The 18,433-nt window shown below is 36.2% G+C and overlaps 1 protein-coding gene across 3 annotated transcripts in view; it reads left to right on the forward strand.

Annotated features, from left to right (window-relative positions):
- Positions 1-18,433, forward strand: part of NKAIN2 (sodium/potassium transporting ATPase interacting 2) — a gene marked incomplete at its 3' end in the record, with an annotated part of 503,254 nt that overhangs the window by 225,153 nt on the left and 259,668 nt on the right. The window lies entirely within an intron of this gene.

An 18,433-nucleotide genomic window follows, 5' to 3' on the forward strand; every position in this document is an offset into this window, starting at 1 on the left:
GGGAATCTTAAAATGATAGAATGATTTCTGTTGGAAGCAAGCTTAAAGATCACATGATTCCAGGCTGGCAGGGGCACCTTTCAGTAAACCAGATTGATTGAAACTCCATTCCAACCTGGTCTTGAACTCTTCCAGGGATGGGCATACACAACTGCTCTGGACAATGTATTCAAGTGTCTCACCAGCATCACAGTGAAGATTTCCTAATACCTAATCTAAACCTACTGTCAGTTTACTCTTTCAGTTTAAAGCCATTTAAAGCCTTGCCTCTGATAACTCCACTGAATCTGTACCCTCTTCTGCAAAGTCTTTCTTATCTGTTCCTTCATATACCAGCAGTCATTCAAAATATAGAAAAATTTTGCTTTTATCCCTGTGCTACCATCCATATTGCAAAACTGTGACACAAGGAGAAATACATTAACATTTGTGTCTTTGATCTATTCGTAGAAAATTTGAATCCACATGTGCAATGCCTTTATGCATTTAATATAATTAATATATTCTAAAAAAATTACTATAAACAGTGAAAAGTATGTTGAAAGCCTTAAATATTTCATTTTGCTTCAGGTTACAACACTGGGAGTCATGTGAACTGGAATTTTCTTTCATTTCTGGTACTTAGACCAGTACTAAAGACTTGAAAATAAAGGTGCAAAATTCAAGCATCCATTAAAAAAAAAAAAAGAAAATAGGTTAAATGTTCTGTCTCAAGACTATTCTGTGTTATAAAATCAAGCATGAGCATAAAATGCATAGCTGAGCTATACAAAAAGTTAGATTTAAATGGCCTGCTACTATGGTAAGTGCATTCTGAATGGGGAAGAACACCAGCTTTATAAATTGAGTGCATTCACATGAGTTTCTCAATGATAAGATTTGTGCAACACTGTTCTAAGTAATTTTTACACACATCTTTCATAGAACTCACCCCAACTGTGTAGCCCATCTGGCTTTGTGAGTTTGCCTCTGCATCATCTCATTGGTTTGGATAGAGTCTAAGATGAAACTGTCTTGCTCAGAGTCTATAAAAGATACCTGAATGTGCCAGTTATCACAGACTGTTTGAATAAGACAGTGATAAAAATTTCATCCTTTATTTAGTTGAATCAACAGAGGAGCTCTGTGGCCCTCAGTACAAGCAAGGCATGGATCTGTTAGAGCAGATCCAGAGGAGGGCCATGAAAACTGTCAATGGGATAAATATCTATCCTCTGGAGACAGGCTGAGATAGTTGGAATTGTTCAGCCTGGAGAAGAGGCAGATAAAGAAGGTCTTTTTACCAGGGCCTGTAGTGACAGAAAAATGAACAATAGGATTAAACTGAAGGAAGGCAGGGTTAGATTGAATATAAGGAAGAAAATGTTTACAATGAGGATGGCAAGACACTGAAACAGATCAGGCAGAGAATTTGTGTGTGGCCCATCCTTGGAGGTGTTCAAGGCCATGCTGGATCCCTTCCAAACTTATACCTGGTCACGTTAAGTCTGGGAGAAAAGCAGGCTATAAGTAGTACATTACTTAATGTGTAATTGCTGATATGCAATGCATGTGGAAAAAAAAAAAAAAAACCAATAAAATAAAAAAGAGAGAGAGGCAATTGAGTCTGAGCTTGTTGCAGCACCATCAGTCTGCCAGGCCTTTAGGCCCCAGACAGTACAGCTGAGTTAATCTATGTCTTTTTAAAGACAGACATGGTCAATCGCTCAACACACCTAGTGGGATCTAATGTCTTATATGACAAGTAGCCCTGACTCTGCCAATTCAGGTTTGGAGTATTTCTGTGGTAAATTGAAATGTATTATCTTCCTTTTTAAGAAATGTTTAAAGTACTACATGAAAATGTTTATCAGTTCATCTCCCATATGTACATACCAGGATAACAGCCAACAATTGTAACCATGCCATGGGAAATTGTAAAGCCTCTAAGCTACCTTTCTGCATTTTAAAGATAGTAAGACAGTCTCCATATGATGAATGATTTGGTCAGGATTTTTGGTGAGAAAACATTTTAGAAGAGTGTTTTGCTAAATCTTGTTAAGAGAACCAATTGTCGGATAAAACAGTTATTTATAATAAAAGGATTCTTATGCTTAATATTTTTAGTAAGGGAGTTCTGGCATTAATACAACTTATTGACATAATTTGTCTTCCAGAAAATGGCTTTATTTATAATAAGAAAGTGTGTGTACTCAAGCTCAGTACAGAAATTAATAAAAAATACATTTTCACAGAATCACAGAATGAATAAGGTTGGAAGAGACTAGATCATCTAGTCTAACTTCCCTGTTCAATCAGGGTCATCCTAGAGCACATGGTACAGGATTGCATCTGGATAATTCTTGAATATATCCAGTGAGGGAGACTCCACAACCTCTATGGGCAACTTCTAGTGCTCATTCACCTGCACAGTAAACAAGTTTTTCCTCTTATTTTATTTCTGCTTTCTTTTGGGTGTTAAGGAAAAAAAAAGTGAACCAGTTTAATAAAAATGGTGATTAAATTATATAGAATGGTCATTGTGCAAGCTTGTCAGCCTGCAAGACACAAAATTGCAAAGTCTGTGAAGTCAGACTCCTACCTGAATCTGCTCTCTGTGAAAGGTTTTCTTAGGAAGTACTTTTCCATTCTGAGACAAACCATTCAGTGATTCAGCTTAATTGTGCTTATGTGATGATTTACTGTGTTGCAACTGAAATGCAGACATTTATTTATAGAAGAAGGCACGCAAACCAGAAATTACTTATCTACTCTACAAAACTTTGCAGAACAAATGTTAATTTTGGAACATAAGCAATAATTTTCTGCGTAATTATTTTGAGCTAATGCCCAATAATATAAGTACAATTAAGTAAATGACCTTAAACATTTTAGTAGTAGCTGTCTGGTGGCTGTCATGGGAGACTGTGAATCAAGATACTTACTCTGTTTCAAACTGTGCCACTGGAATGATGATTTGTTTGTTCAAGCACGCATAATAATATTCTTCAGTTTCTTCTTTGATTCAGTAATTTGTCAGGATAATAATGAATTCCCATTCATGTTTTTTTTTTCTGTAGTTCATAGAACCATAGAATGTGCTGAGTTGGAAGGAACTCATCAGGATTATTGAGTTCAATTTCTGGCCCTGCACCAGACACACACTTGGTGCTGAAAGCATTGTCCAAACAGTTCCTGAACTCTGTCAGTCTCGGTGTTGTGACCACTTCCCTTGGGAGCCTGTTCCAGCGCCTAACCACCCTCTGGGTGAAAAACCTTTTTCTGATATCCAGCCTAAACTTCCCCTTCTCAGCTTTATGACATTTTCTCAAGTCCTGGCACTGGTACCAGAGAGAAGCAATCAGTGCCTATCTCTCCACTTCCCATTGTGAGGATGTTCAAGACCAAAATAAGGTCTCTCCTCAGTTCCTCTTTTCTGGGCTGAACAAACCAAGTGACTTCTGCTCCTCTTCATAAGGGGCTCTAGTGCCTTGCCCATCCTAGTGTCACTCCTTTGGATTTACTTTAGTAGCTTAATAGCTCTTTTTTTATTGTGGTGCCCAAAACTGCACACAGGGTTCAAGTTGAGGCTGCTCCAGAGCAGGACAATTCCCTCCCTTGCCTGGCTGTGATGCTGATGCACCCCAGGACACTTCTGGCACTCCTGGCTGCCAGGACACTGCTGACTTGCTGACCAGAACCCCCAGGTCCCTTTCCATGGGGCTGCTCTCCAGCCTCTCATTCCCCAGTCTATACACACAGCCAGGGTTGCGCCATCCCAAGTGCAGAATCTAGCACTGGCCCTCATTAAACTTCACATGGTGATTGCCCATCTCTCTAATTTGTCAATAACTCTCTGCAAGGCCCCTCTGCCCTTGAGGGAGTTTATGGCTCCTCCCAATTTAGTGTCCTTGGCAAATTTAGTATTCCTTTGAGTCTTGCAACCAAGTCACAAATGGAGATACTGATGAGCACAGAGCTGAGGATGGAGCCCTATGGAGCCCTGCTAGTGACAGGACACCAGCCTGATGTCACCTCATTCCCTATAACCCGTGGTGCCCAACTCATGAGGGTCTTGCTCACCCATCACATAACCCAGTTATCCAGCTGTGAGCTGGATGCTTTGTCTGGAAGGGTCTGTGGGAGACAGCATCAAAAGCTTTGCTGAAGTCCAACAAGAATATATTTCCTTGTTTTTTCAAGATCAGTGAGGTGGGTTACCCTAGTGTAGAAGGAGATCAGGTTTGACAAGCAGTATTTTCCCCTCGTAAAGCCATGCTGGCTGTTACAGCTGCGTTGTCCTCCAGGCATTTTTCAATTTCTCAAGATAATATTTTTCATGACTTTACCAGGTGAAATGAGACTGTCATGTAGTTTCCAGGGTCGTCCTTCTTGCTCTTTTGAAAACTGGAACAATGTTAGCTAGCTTGCAGTCAACTGGTAGTCAACAACTCTGGATTCCCAAGACCACTCAAAAATCATCCAGTATCATCAGCTAGCTCTTTGAGGAATCTGGATGAATCCCATCAGGCCCCATAGATTTGCAGGTATACAGTTGGAGCAGCAGATCCCACAAAAGTTCAGGATCCATTGGGAGTTGATTATTCTCACAGTCATGGTCCTCCAGCTTTTGGTCCATCCTCCATGTTGAAGACAGAGGGAATGAATGCATTAAACACCCCTGTCTTGTCTCTGTCCTTTGTTTATGTGTTCCTGTCTGTATATTCATTTCTGTATTTCAATGTGTTTAGTTAATGAATTAATTATTTCTAATACTCACATAGATTTCTAGTAATTTTCTTTGTAATTTGAATAACAAAAGAGTTGACTATTATATCTACTGTGTTTCAGAGAAGACCAGCACCTTAGATTGGTATTTCTGGCACAAATGGGCTTGAAAAAACAGAATTTATTTCCTGCAACTATTGCTAATACCAGCAGCAGAATTATTAAGTTTTAGGATATTTTGTCACTCTGTTTACTAAAATCTTTGCTGAATGTGAGCTAGAAAGCAAGCTGAACAAAACTGAAGTAAATCCATTTAAAACTGGAAATGGTACTTGTGTGAAACATTTTTCATTATCCATGCTGTTCTCAGTGTAAAAATTTCCAGGATTTATTTGTTTCACTGAGGTTGAAAACAGTGCAATGCAAGGTGATTTATATTTTAGTACTTACATGCCAGATCAACTAGGAAGTGTGTGACCAGTTATATTTCCATGTTAGTAGGAAAATCAGTATCAGTGAAAACTTAAGTTATTACTAAAATGTCAGGGGTAATCCAAATGTACACCTACCCACTGGAAAAGTTAAAACAAACCAAACAAGAGAGGTATCTCAGGGATAAGCAGTGAAAAATAATGTTGACAGAATAGCCATTTGCCCAGATTTAGTAGAATTCCAGGAGTTAAACTTCATATGTGCCTTAAAAAGGGAGGTCAGAAAGGCTATTTTATTTGAGAACTGCATGTGTATTAAGATGTTCTTATACTTGGGAAGGAAAAGTGGTTGTCATCATCCATTAATTTCAAGTTGCTGTATCATAAGCACACTACCATTACATTCTCGATCAGGGAAATCAAAAAGATTCAGAAAATTCAAATGATGCAAGATCAAGGAGGTGATAGCAGCCTCCAAAGTGGCCATTACAGAAAACTCTGCCTACACCTAAATAGAAAGAATGATCAGGTGAAATTTTAACAAAATAGTTCCTCAATGTTATTAATTTTATTCTTGTGGCTGTTGATTAAAAATTAGTTATGTAAATAGTTACCTTCAGCTGAAAGAAAATCAGATGAGTTTCTAAAAACAGAATTATATCTAACTATAACTAATATATAATAACTGATATAACTATATCATCAACTAACAGTGACTAAAATATTAGTGGTCATTGTGCCTCAGGAAGTATCAAGAAACAAACATTTTTTGCTAATCCTTATCTTGGTGAAAAAACAATGAATGATAGAATCATTAAGATTGGAAAAGACCTCTGTTATCATTGAGTCCAACCATTAACCTAACAAGGCCAGACCCACCACTGAACCATCTTCCTAAGTATCCTATTTGCATTTTCTTTGAACACTTCCAGGGAGGAGGGAATAGAATATTGCTTTAGGATCCCTATAAACTCCCTAATTAAAGGGGAAACAAAGAAAGGGAGAACCAGCACACCCATATAGATTGTTAGAAGAGATAGTTAGCTATAATAAACATTTCTGAGAAAGGCTGTATCTGATGAAGTAAACAAAGAAATAAAATTGCTAAAACTATTGCAGCATAGGATTCTGTTGAAGTAAATAAAAGCTTTGAAGTGCAAAATGTGCATATAATGCAAGAAGGTGAGGACAAAGAAGGAATGCAAACTAAAACTAGAAAACTTAAAAGAGAAGTAGTAAACCTTGCAAAAAAATGTTTGGGACACTGGTGTGGGACACTCCATAACGTGAATTAAGACTTATAGCCTGGAGAATCCACCTCAGCCCTGAATTAACTTTGTTTTGTTCATAGTTTAATTTTTGTTGTACCACATAAATTGAATCCCACCAGTGCTTCATTACTGGTATTTTATGGTTTCTGCATAGGGGAATTTTCTTGAAATGCTTTCCATGCCATAAATAGCAGCATGAATTCTCCCTAGCATGTTCCATTATAAATACCCAATATGTTAGTATTCTTTTAATTCCAGAATTTATACTTAATATTTTGTTTGAGGAATGCTTTCTATTTGTCAAAGCTCTTCTTCTTAAAATTGTTTTCTTTATTCTGGTCACATTTTCAGTAGTCCTTTCTCAGGTCTTGTCAGTGCTTTCTGAAATATTTCCATGTTCAGAAATACCTGGAACAAGAGCACATTATTGCAAATTTTTTATCTTAAAAATTCTCATAAAAGATTAGTGACACAATTTGGATGCCAAGGAAGAGTAGAGTTTGGGATTCTTTTTATAGTCTGTCATTTTACTACTGATGCTACCTCCATACAAATGACCTTTGTAAACTTGGCTAACTGTTATTTTATTGGAAGGTTTAGCTCATTTCTGGGAGATGCTGTGAAAAATCAGTAGGGATGTAAGTAGAAGACTGCCCTTTGGACTTTGAACAACATATGCTGAAAGAGATTTTGATTCACAGGGAGGTAATGCTGTTTAATAGAGTGGTTTTGCTGCTGTTGTTATAAAAGACTAGATCTTAGTATGTTGTGGATTTAAATGTACTTTAATTTATATTTAAAAGGACAGGCTCAGCAGTTTACTTTTGTAACTCAATCTAGCCTGCTTTAGGGTAGGGATGGGAATGTGAAGGAATTAGAATTTTTGAATAACTGGCTTCTCATAGCAGTAGTCCAAATTTTCAGTCTAATGGCTAACACATTTATAGAATTTGATCAAACAAAAGCTGAAGTTTTTCAGTTTTCAAAAAGTAGTTCTTTCTGTATGCTTATCAGTTAATTTGTGGAGTGTTAAATACAAGTTTAAAACAAATGCTCTCAGTCCAGAAAGTTGGCCTAAGATTTAATGAACCAGGAATTTTGACCTCTCCTTTTAGATATATTTTGATAACTTGCAAGACATCTCAATGGATTTCAAATTCTCAAGCCCTGGACATTCAGCTAAGTCTTGAATAAATATGTCCAAGAATCACTTCCAGTATAATATTATACAGAGTGCATCTGTCTTGACTGTATGGAAGAAAATTAAAGAAAATATTCTACAGTACATTTCTCTGCATTTTCTGTCCCTTTTTGGCTCTTGATTTTAAACTTTTCATATTATATAGGATAGAGTATTTTTTGCCCTATAATTGTCTGTGTGAAGTTTGTGTACTTTCATCTGCTGTCTTCAGTGGGATTTATTTATGTGTGAGGCATTGAGGGTACAAATAATTAATCTAAAGGAAATTATATATAAAGGATGGTTCTTCTTTATAAAAGTGTAAAATATTCTTTCAAGTTTAAAGAGTACTCAGACAGTTAATCTGCCAGCCCTAGGAAAGCACAATTGGGGAAAAAAAAAAACCCAGACCACAAAACCCCTGCTGAGGAGAGAACTAGTCAAGACATAAAAAGGAAGTGATTCCAGATAAGAGCTCCTTAGTCTCCTGTTCTTCTAAATTTTGTGTAGGATATTACTTTCTCAGAAGTTCCCTGCTGTCAGAAAACAAAGTTCTAAAGAGCAAAAGAGAAACTGCCAGACTCCAAGAGGCTTTTTAAAAAGCATTTTAAAAACACAATATACTCTTTTCACTTATTTGAGCATGAAATCTCTTAGGTTATTAAAGCCACTGATTCCTGAAAATTAATTTGATATATTTTCAGAAAAATTATTAAAGACATTCTGGACAAGAATTCATTACAGAATTTACTCAAACAGTTCTGCATGGAGTTTTGTTTTCGTTCAGACTGAGATGGATTTTCACTATTTTTAGAGTGTTTTTTTAAGTTTTCCATTACAAAAAAAAAAGTCATTTTAAAGACACTTAGCTAATACTGCTTTTCAGTGATTATAATGTTGATTATTTGAAGATGGAAGATTATCATTTACATCATATAATTAGTGCAGTTTTTGTTCCCAAGAAATTTCATCCAGAACCTGTTCAGTGATGGAAAATGACTAATACTTTTAATTTAAATCCACACTTATTAGTCTCATGACAGGTTTGACTGGTGTAGAATTCAACTACATTCATCCTTTCTTAGATGTTTTATATCCATTCAATGGATTGTACTCACATTTAAAAAGTAGCTATTCAAAATGGTTCTCTGTCTCTCATTCCACAGAAAAGAAAGATGGTTTTCCAGGGAGTCGCCAGTGAGGAGTAAAGTTCCATGTAGAACTGAAAATAATGTATAACAAATATTGTATTTTATTTGAATTCAAACCAGAGAGCTCACCATGGAAAGTTGAAAACATGAAGTCCCTCTGCATTTCATTTTGTTTCTTTAGAGCAGATCCTCTGTTTTGTCACCATAATAACAGGTAGATTTTTTTTCTACAGTGGGGTCTGTGCTTCATTTTTTAATTGCTTTTCTTTCTCTTTAAAAGAACTAGCAACCCTTTCTGTTAAAATAATGTCTAATTGGCACTTTGTAGTTGAAATACTATAAAGAGCATGGAGAATGAATGACTTGTCTGATGAAGTCTTTAAACAGATACATAGAGGAAGAGATTAAAGATTAAATCCATAGGATTTGCCACCTCGACCTAAACTACAGTGGAAAGCATTACAATTTTCTTATGCACCTAATTGCCCTGGCCATCTAGACATAATTAAAAATCAAATCAAGGATAAGGTAATATTTCCACTGCTCTGGGATGACCTCTGTTGTTCAGTGCTGAATATTTCTCTTTATCTAGCGTAATCAAGTTTACTTATATTTCCCAGATTTACTCCTGTATTTGTTACTGTGGATTTTCACATTATTTAGTTTGCATTTTTTCCAGCTGGTGTATATCAATTATGCTGACATTTGTTTGTCTAAAAGATTATAGCTCTATCTTTTTATCTTTTATTTGTTTATAGCATGCATTCATGGAGATATCTGTCCACCTCAGAGCTTTTAATGGCTCTGTCCTTGTGTCACACTACTGGAGTAGGAAAATGTTCTCCCACACTGCTTTGAAATGTGGGAGCTGAAACATTAAAAGGCTGAGACATTTTCTCATTATCAGATGAAAGGTTATGGCAGATAATCATGTGAATCCATTTTTCTCAAGTTATAAGCCAGTGTTTTACCCAGTGCATCCAGCAAACAACTTAGGGATGCCACAAACTGTCTATAAAGTCTAGGAATAAAGACTGGAATCACAGCTAACTAACAGTGTGGAATAGTTCTGCAAGAAAAAAAAAAACAAAAAACAAAAAAACCCCAAATCTTTTGACAGTATCTCTCTGTGCCAGCTGTCAGCTATGCCCCGTGCTGCCACTCCCCTCTGCTGGGATGGGGAAGAGAATTGAAAGGGTAAAAGTGGAAAAACACATGGGTTGCGATGAAGTCAGTTTATGAGATAAAACAAAATTTGCACATGCAAGCAAAACAAAGCAACAAATTTATTTGCTGCTTCCCATGGACAGGTAGGAGCTCAGCCATTCCCAGAAAGGCAAGGCTCTATCATGACTAACAATTATTTGGGAGACAAACGCCATCACTCCACTTCCTCCCTCTTCCCCCCACTTTATATATTGGATATGATGTCATATGGTATGGGATGTTCCCAGGGTCATTTGGGGTTGGCTGTCCTGGCTGTGTCCCCTCCCAGCTTCCTGGGCACTGCTGACCTCCCTGCTGTGGGAGGGGTGAAAGGCAGAAAAGCCTTGGCGGTCTGCAAGCACTGCTCAGCAGCAACAAAGCATCTTTGTATTATAAACACTGTTTGCAGTACCAACCCAAAACATAGCTTCATACCAGATACTCTGAAGAAAACTGCCCCAGGGAAATCTAGTGCATTCTTTTGGCAAGGGAAAAGTTGCTGATGCCTGAACCTGGCCTCGTGATAACGTTTGTCAGACTCGGTGGCTTTTGCAATGGCTACTGGTATCCCTTGTTGCATTTCTTTCTATAGATTAATGTATTTTATTTATCAGCTTATAGTACGGTGAAATATGCATTAGAAAAGAACAGGAAGCATTTCCTTTAGTCTAAACTACCTGCTTAAATTTCATATTCCTCTGTTGGGCTGTTTCTCCTTTGCAACTTTGCAGCTCTGCTGCTGCTCTTCTTTCTTTTCCAGCTCCTTCTGTACTTCTATGTCTCCCTCTTCACCTTGATTCAGTTGCTAATCTCTATATGTATGTTTGAAATGCCATTGTAGTGTGTGTAGCTAAAATTAAGTTTTGGCTTTGAATTAAATGAAATCTGACCAGCACTGCTTACTAGTACTGTATCGAAACCAAGTTGTTCTTCTGGTCAATTGGTTAAGATTTATGCAGTCATAGTAATTTGAGTGAAGCTGACTTTAGTCATAGTTGTCTTATATCTCTGTACAGGATGACCTGACAGTAAATGGAGTCCACCCTCATATTTTTTTCAAGAGGTATTCTTTTAGGAAATGTGGCTGATTCTTTTTCGTGAGATTCATTGTCACCCTGAGGTCATGCTACAAGAAAGGTGCATTAAGAATCATACAAAGTTATGCTGCCCTATTCATTTACAAATCCCCATTTCCAATTCTGAGAGAAGATGGAGATGCTTTTCTTCTGTTATATTCCAAATGTGGCCTTTTTTTTCTCCCCACCTGTACAAGAACCTGCATAAAAAACATTTATAAATTTTGTCACAAATCTCCATTTCAAAACTTCAGAGATGTTTTTCTCTTCCCATCTCTACTTACCTTTTAAAATTTCTGATGTTTTCATTATGGTTTTCAGCTCCCAAAGCTCCACAAGAAACAGGGCATGGAACTTATTTCAAGTTTTGCCTGTTGCTGTGAGAACATTACCAATAGCGATACATTTTCTGAATGACACTGAAAGGCAGGATAAACAATGTGTAGGGTTGTAAAATGCACTATTAAACATATTCCAAAATTTCCAATGCTCCCTACTTCTATAATTTAGGTGTCAAGGACACTATTTACTTGCATTTTGGTTTATGGGTTATTATGTATGTTAGACATAGATGTTAATGCTCTATGCCTTCCTGTTAGTTAGATCATAGTGAAGCAGCATTTTACATGCTATGAACTCAGCAGGTAAAACTTGAATTATAAATGCCTCTAAGGACAGAATTTTGCATATCAATATAAATTTTACTTCTAAACAAGTCTAGTAAAGTAACATTTTAGTTCTACAATTAAATGGTATGATTCCCACTATACCAGTTCGAGCTACCCGTAGTGCTGCTGCTCAATTTGGCTCCTAGCTGTAATTTCTTAACTATTTCCAATCATCCTGTTTGTTAGATTTCTATTTCTTTATTTATTATATTAAGCTCTGCAGCTGTTTTTATTGATTCCAGTATCAATTTTGGGTGAATGAGACATACATAATTTTGGGTTTCATGCTGTTTTTATCAGCTAGTAGGCCAGTTAAAGATTCTGTGCTGATTGTACTCTAAAACCAGTGAGTATTTTTGCTTTCATTTATGGCTCACAAAATTAAACATTTAGCTGGTGGGTTTAATGTACAACTGGAAAAATGCAGAACTCATTAGAAATACCTACAGAAGTTTCAAGTTTATTAAATCACCATCTTTTGGAAGAGCATAAATGTTGTTCCTTGGATAAAAATTTTGTTAAAGGACATTGCAGCCATGTGTCCTTTGTTAAATAGTTTGAATAGATGATAAATTTGAAAACAAGATCATGCATTTTAAATGGCATAATTTATTTTATCATTTCACTGTTAATAATTTCAACTTTTTTAGTCTAGATCTAAAGTAATTTTTGGAAGGTTTCTGTTGTGAGTAAAAAGCAAAAAGTTATTCATAGCCTATGGCACTGAACACACTACATATTTAATTTTGCCTCTGCCTGAAGAGCAAATTCCTATTTGACATTTAATGTTGAAACAAGCCTGTCACTGATTTTGTGAGTTTTGTTTTACCTACTATTACTTTGTGTGAAACAAGAAGCACTCTCCTGTCTTTAGTCTTGTTGAAATGCCTGTTCACAGATATGAAATATTTTTAGTGACATAAAGGTTTTGGGTCCTCTTAGTTGTTTAGTTATGCCATTTTTTTAATTTCATATTGATGTTCTGAATTCTGTAGCAAAATGAGATCCTATTTTTGTCTTGAGAGACTTACCCTTGTAATAAATTTAATTACTACCAATTTAATGGGTTTTTCTGCATGTCTTAGGGTGATTGACAGTGCTTTTCCCTCATAAAGATGTCATTGTTGAATTCACATAGGTGTAGACATGGTGTGAATAAACAGCCTTTTGTGATAGGTGTCTGTTTCTAAAATACATTGCTGTTTTTGTGTGAGAAGTCTCTTTGATGACTTTATTGACACTGCCTTTTTACCATTTGATATTTGAGTTCTAGGATAACAGACTCTAAAAATGGCCGGTTTTATTTATGATCACAAAATCTCTGAAAACAGGCACTGACTATGGACTGAGTTAAAAGAGTTTTGATCCTTATATGCTGTGATTTGCACTCAATTGCACTTTAAAAGATGTGTGTAATAGGAGAATTCCTGCACAAACCACATCACTGGCAGTCTGTAGAAACGAAAAAGCTCTGGTTAAGTCAGGGACGTGTTGTGTATGTTCATGCATGACAATGACTGGGAAATTTAAATACAGTGTTGCCTTTCCCATAAAACTAGTCTTCATTCCACTAGTAGGAGAGATGATGAGACTCTCAGATTTATCCCTTTCTGTCATCTGGGAAACAGAACTGCCAAGTAAGTGCTGGCATTGAAAATCATGAGCACTGAAACACATTGAAATACATGAGGACTTTTTATTGCATTAAAGGAGCATGTATCACTAGAGTGATCCTGAGAGTAAAATTTTCTTGTCTTGAAATCACATAAATAGAATATGGACTTAATCACTCTGTATTACTCTTGGCCCTATTTCTCTATAAAAAACCTTCATTTATTAGTTGCAAAATGTAATGAATGTTCTCTCTTCACCGTTGAATAACTTAGGTCACTGTGTTTGATCTTGTACTCCTTAATGTAGGCAATAATGAGATACTCTGGCATCTCTGCTCTCCTGGACTGTGCTGTGCTGCAAATTCTTTGCTCACTTCCCAGTCTGAAAAACAGAGTCTATGCAGTTTCTGCTGCCTATGGACCCGTGCTGCAGTTAACCTATCTGTAGAAATTATTCCTTCAAGGTTCAACTCTGAGCTCTTTGTGCCTTCTGTTTTTCCATTTCTTTTAATCCTCTTATCAGCCTTTGTGTCTCTGTTGAACTTTCTTACTAGATATACTAAGTAAAACAGGATCCTGTAAAAAAGTACAGTGGTTTTTCATCATCTTTCAGTGTCTGTTGTGTTTTGGAAATTCAACTTTTCCTTCCTATCTCTACAAACCAAATGGGATAGCAGTATTTTTGTTTGGTTTGTTTTGGGGTTTTTTGGTTTGTTTGTTTGACTGTTTCCTTGGCATAATTACTAATTCTTATGACTGGGTTATTCCCTCCTAAGTTCCTCTGAGTCCAGTTCAAATTGGGTGGTGTACATGTTGAACATAACTGACTTCAGTTCCACATCTAAATTTTGACTTATATATTCCAGATAAACTGTTAGGCTCTTTGAGTTTCGCTTTTTTTGTTCCTCAGGTTATTTAAACAATGCTTATGAAATGAGATGCAAAATATTGTCTTATGATCTGAAATCTAGAGTGCTCCAGTCACATACTCCCAGGGAGTTTGGGGTACATTAGAGAACAGTATATTGGACAGAAAGTATTTTTTAATTAGTTGCCTAATAGCACATAAGTATTTTGCCATTATTTGAATGGCAAAATATTTCAGTATGTTTCTGTGCTTTTAAAACACAAACTCAGATATCCCATATCAGCTTTGACATCTAGCAACTATACAGGTTTAGCCCAACAAATTTTGCAATATGCTTTTACTACCAGTAATGTACATTTTCACCAAAACTGGCATTTATTGATGTTAATGTTAGTATTTGCTTTCATCAATCTCTCTCTGTGAAATCTGAGTGGAGATAGGAATGCTTCAAGCTGCAATTATTTGCTAATTGGGCCATGAGTTTACCTCATGACAGGAGCAAAGTAGCTCACATTCACTACGTTTTTCATTTGGTTTTGTTATTGCTTGAAGCCTAATTTTATAACAATTTAAATTTGACATGGCAACATATTTGTTTTGACAGTGAATTACTTTCTTCCAAGATAATTCAAATTTAGCTATGTGGGGAGCTTAGTAGGGGAAAGTAGAATTACTCAATACAGTAATGACTGTTCAGCTGATATATAAGGGAGAAAAATCTAAGTCTCTACAGGCTTTGAATTAATTCTACACATCCTGGGCTGGTGCTGTATTATAAGGCCAGTTTCTTAACGACTTCTGTTTAGTTAGCTTTTTGCACTTTTTTTGGGTTTAGTTTGCTGGGTTGTTTTTTTCTTCAGTACGCCTTGGAAGCAAATCTCAAGTGTGAAATCTCATTTTACCTAATTGGAATGTCTCTGGATTTTTTTGTTTTTGTTTTAGTTTGGTTGGTTGGTTTTTTGGGGGAGAAGTAGTGCAGGTGTTAAATATCCTGTGGGGGATTGTTTGCCGGTTTGAGTTTGGATTTTTGAGTGAGGTTTTAGACTAGGTAACTGTAGCATTTGTTGCTTCCTATTTCATTTAAATCTATCAAAGTGGTCACAGTTGGATCATGCTGTTAGTTGAATTGGAGGACAGTTTCCATTTCTTTACCGTGTAACCTTTATCCTGAGGGAGTACAAAAATCAGAGAAATGTTAGCCCTCTCCCAGTAGGGCTTGACTCTCAATAAATAATCTATCATCTGTCTCTCCATCATTTTTATGTAATCTATTTGAAGCTGCACAGTGAGTGCTGAGTGCTGAATGTCAATGACAACTGTGTTAAGACAGCCAGAAATAGTCATTAATATGCTTATGCATAGTTCACTATTTCATTTCACTGATGCTTGAAACTATTTCTATTCATTTATTAGGAAGCATTTACACTTATCAATGTTTTTTTGAGAACTTATATATGGAAATTAATTGCTTAGTAGAATATATTTATATTCTTCAAAGATCTGCTGCCCATTAAGACTTGTTAGCTGGTCAGTGTAGCATAGATAGAGAATTACATTACTTGTTTCTGACCTTTTATACCAAAAGTAAAAACCCTTTTCAAATTATTCAAAGTGTTTGAGGTTTGCACCAAATCTTGTGAAATGAGGGTTACTTCCATACGTTTAAAGACAGAATTATGGCAGGATGGGCAAAGACCTTTATAAGATCTGGATAAGAGATTTGCCAAGAAGGCCAATGCCATCCTGGCTTGTATCAAGAACAGTGTGGCCAGCAGGATCAGGGAAGTGATTGACTCTCTGTACGCAGCACTGGTGAGGCCACAGCTCACATACTGTGTCCAGTTCTTGGCCCCTCGCTTCAAGAAAGACAATGAGGAGCTGAAGTGTGCCCAGAGAGAAGGCACATGTGTGTCTGGATCACAAGTATTATGAGGAGTAGCTGGGAGAACTGGGATTGTTCTGGGGGTAAAGAAAGCTCAGGGGTGACCCTTTTGCTCTGTAGAACTCCCTGAAAGGAAGTTGTAGAGGGGTGGAGGGCAATCTTTTCTTCCAGACAATTAGCACATGACAAGAGGACATGGCCTCAAGCTGCACCAGAGGGGATTCAAGTAGCATGTCAGGAGGAATTTCTTCACTGAAAGAGTTGTTAAACATTGGAATAGACTGCCCAGGGAAGGCGTAGAGTCACCAGCCCTGGAGCCATTCAAGAAACAACTGAAAGTGGTCTTTAGTACTAGGGTCTAGTTGACAGAATGTTGACCAGTCAAAGGTTGTACTCAATGATCTTCGTGGTTTATTCCAACATAAATGATTCTGTGCATCTCTGATAACAGAGCCATGCTGAATTCTGTTTTACTGTATCTCCATTTGAAGCTAGACTGCACTGCTTTCAGTTATACTTCTAATTACTGAACCCAAGAAAACCACGTGACAAGGGGACATTTAGAAAGCCAGGGCATATAATGAGTATGCTGTGCTGCAGTGAAAACTCACCTGTCTAAGGCTTCCCTGCTGTAAAACTTCTGTGAGAAGTAGCGAGGCAAGGGAGTGGAGAATGACATCCTTAATGGTTGAACTATTTGAAGTTTTCCTGAGCTATAGATGAAATATTTATATCTATCAGAAGGAGAAATGCTATTAATCCTTATGAAAGGCTTTTAGTCAATAGTTGTGTATATGCTGTGGTTGTCACCAGTGAAAATGGAAAGCTTTTAATATATGTAACAGATAACAGTTGTAATTGAAATTCTATTTCCTTCTTTTCACTAATCCAAGGAATAAACAACATCTTAAAAAATAAATAGCTGCAATTTGGCTAGCTACTTATTTTAAAATGCTTCTCCAATTGTAAGCTTTCTCTCTCTGTATGTCCTTCCAGAATACAAACTTATCCAAAAATTTGCCTCTGCTTTTACCAAATGAGGAGAGTTTTGCTGTAACTAAATTATATGTAATCTCAATTTGATTCTAGTAAAAATTGTGTCCCTCAAAATACCAGGTGTAACTCAAATATTAACTTCTACCTTTTTCTTTAAAAGTTTAGAAAAATAAAATGGATACAGAATATAACTGCTTTACTAGTTTCCATAGGCTTCAACAAGTATCATGAATATTGGGACAAGCTGCTAAGAATTTTAAAGTTAAAAAAAGGGTTAGTGTTGATGCTAACACAAGATTTAATTTCAAGGTTTTAATTTCACTTATTTATTAATGTAGTTGCACTACCTTTTCTTTAATTTTCTATGAATAGACAGCTGTGTGGAGTCATGAGATGCTTGAAGTGAACAAAGATATTCAGACAGCTAACTAATCAATCCTACATACACCTACATGCACATTTTAACTTCTTATTTATCAGCAAAACACTGAACTTAGCAGGATTACTTAGGTATAAAGATAAGCGTGACCCCATTTGAAGAATTGTGGTTATAAAATCTGAACTGTAATATGATTGATTGAAAAGAGAATTTCTGCTGGAATTTAATATAGAACTAACACAGAACAGAAAAAAAAAAACAACTTCTCTTTTTAAATAAATCAAATTTAAATGCAAATCTACAATGTGAAAGCATTTTTTGCCTACTGAGCTCTCTAATCTTCTTAAACAGAATGATGACTTTGCATTTCAGATCTGTGGAGGATGTGCACTTGTAGCATGAATTTTGAAGATATCGTGCCAAAACAATTTATCTGTTTAATCTTGCAAAAGCACTTTTGATAATATGTATGCAACATATCAAAGAATTTACATTTCTGTCTATATCTTCCTGGGAATATTCCTTTAAATGACCTTAGTAAGCATGAAACTTTGAAACTGAGAAACAAAACAATCCAATTATTAGAATCCTGTACATTTGAATATTAGTTGAAGTTGAAAGCAAATCCTACATTCATGTGGAATATTCGTAGTTCACTGTATTGGTTGTTTACATAAGTCAAACAGCTTTCCTTTCATGTGAGTTCTGAAACAGCCTGCACAACAGAACCAGGTACTGTCTTGAGTCTTGACCAAAACTACAGAGAGGAACAAACTATTACTGTTAAGTTTGGTATCTAGTAGCCAATGTATCAAGAAATTGTCTTACATAATGTTGGAGTCAAACTTTGAGCATGTACAATATATTTACAAAAATACACTTTGATTATTTGTGCAGTAAAAAAGTACAGCTTAAGAAAATTTGTTTATATGCATTTGCAATTTTGAAAGGGCATTTCTGAGCATTATCACCTACTTATGCAAGTAATAAATTATACATTCTATG

This window comes from Erithacus rubecula (assembly GCF_903797595.1).
Source record: "Erithacus rubecula genome assembly, chromosome: 2".
In the NCBI taxonomy this organism is placed as follows: domain Eukaryota; kingdom Metazoa; phylum Chordata; class Aves; order Passeriformes; family Muscicapidae; genus Erithacus; species Erithacus rubecula.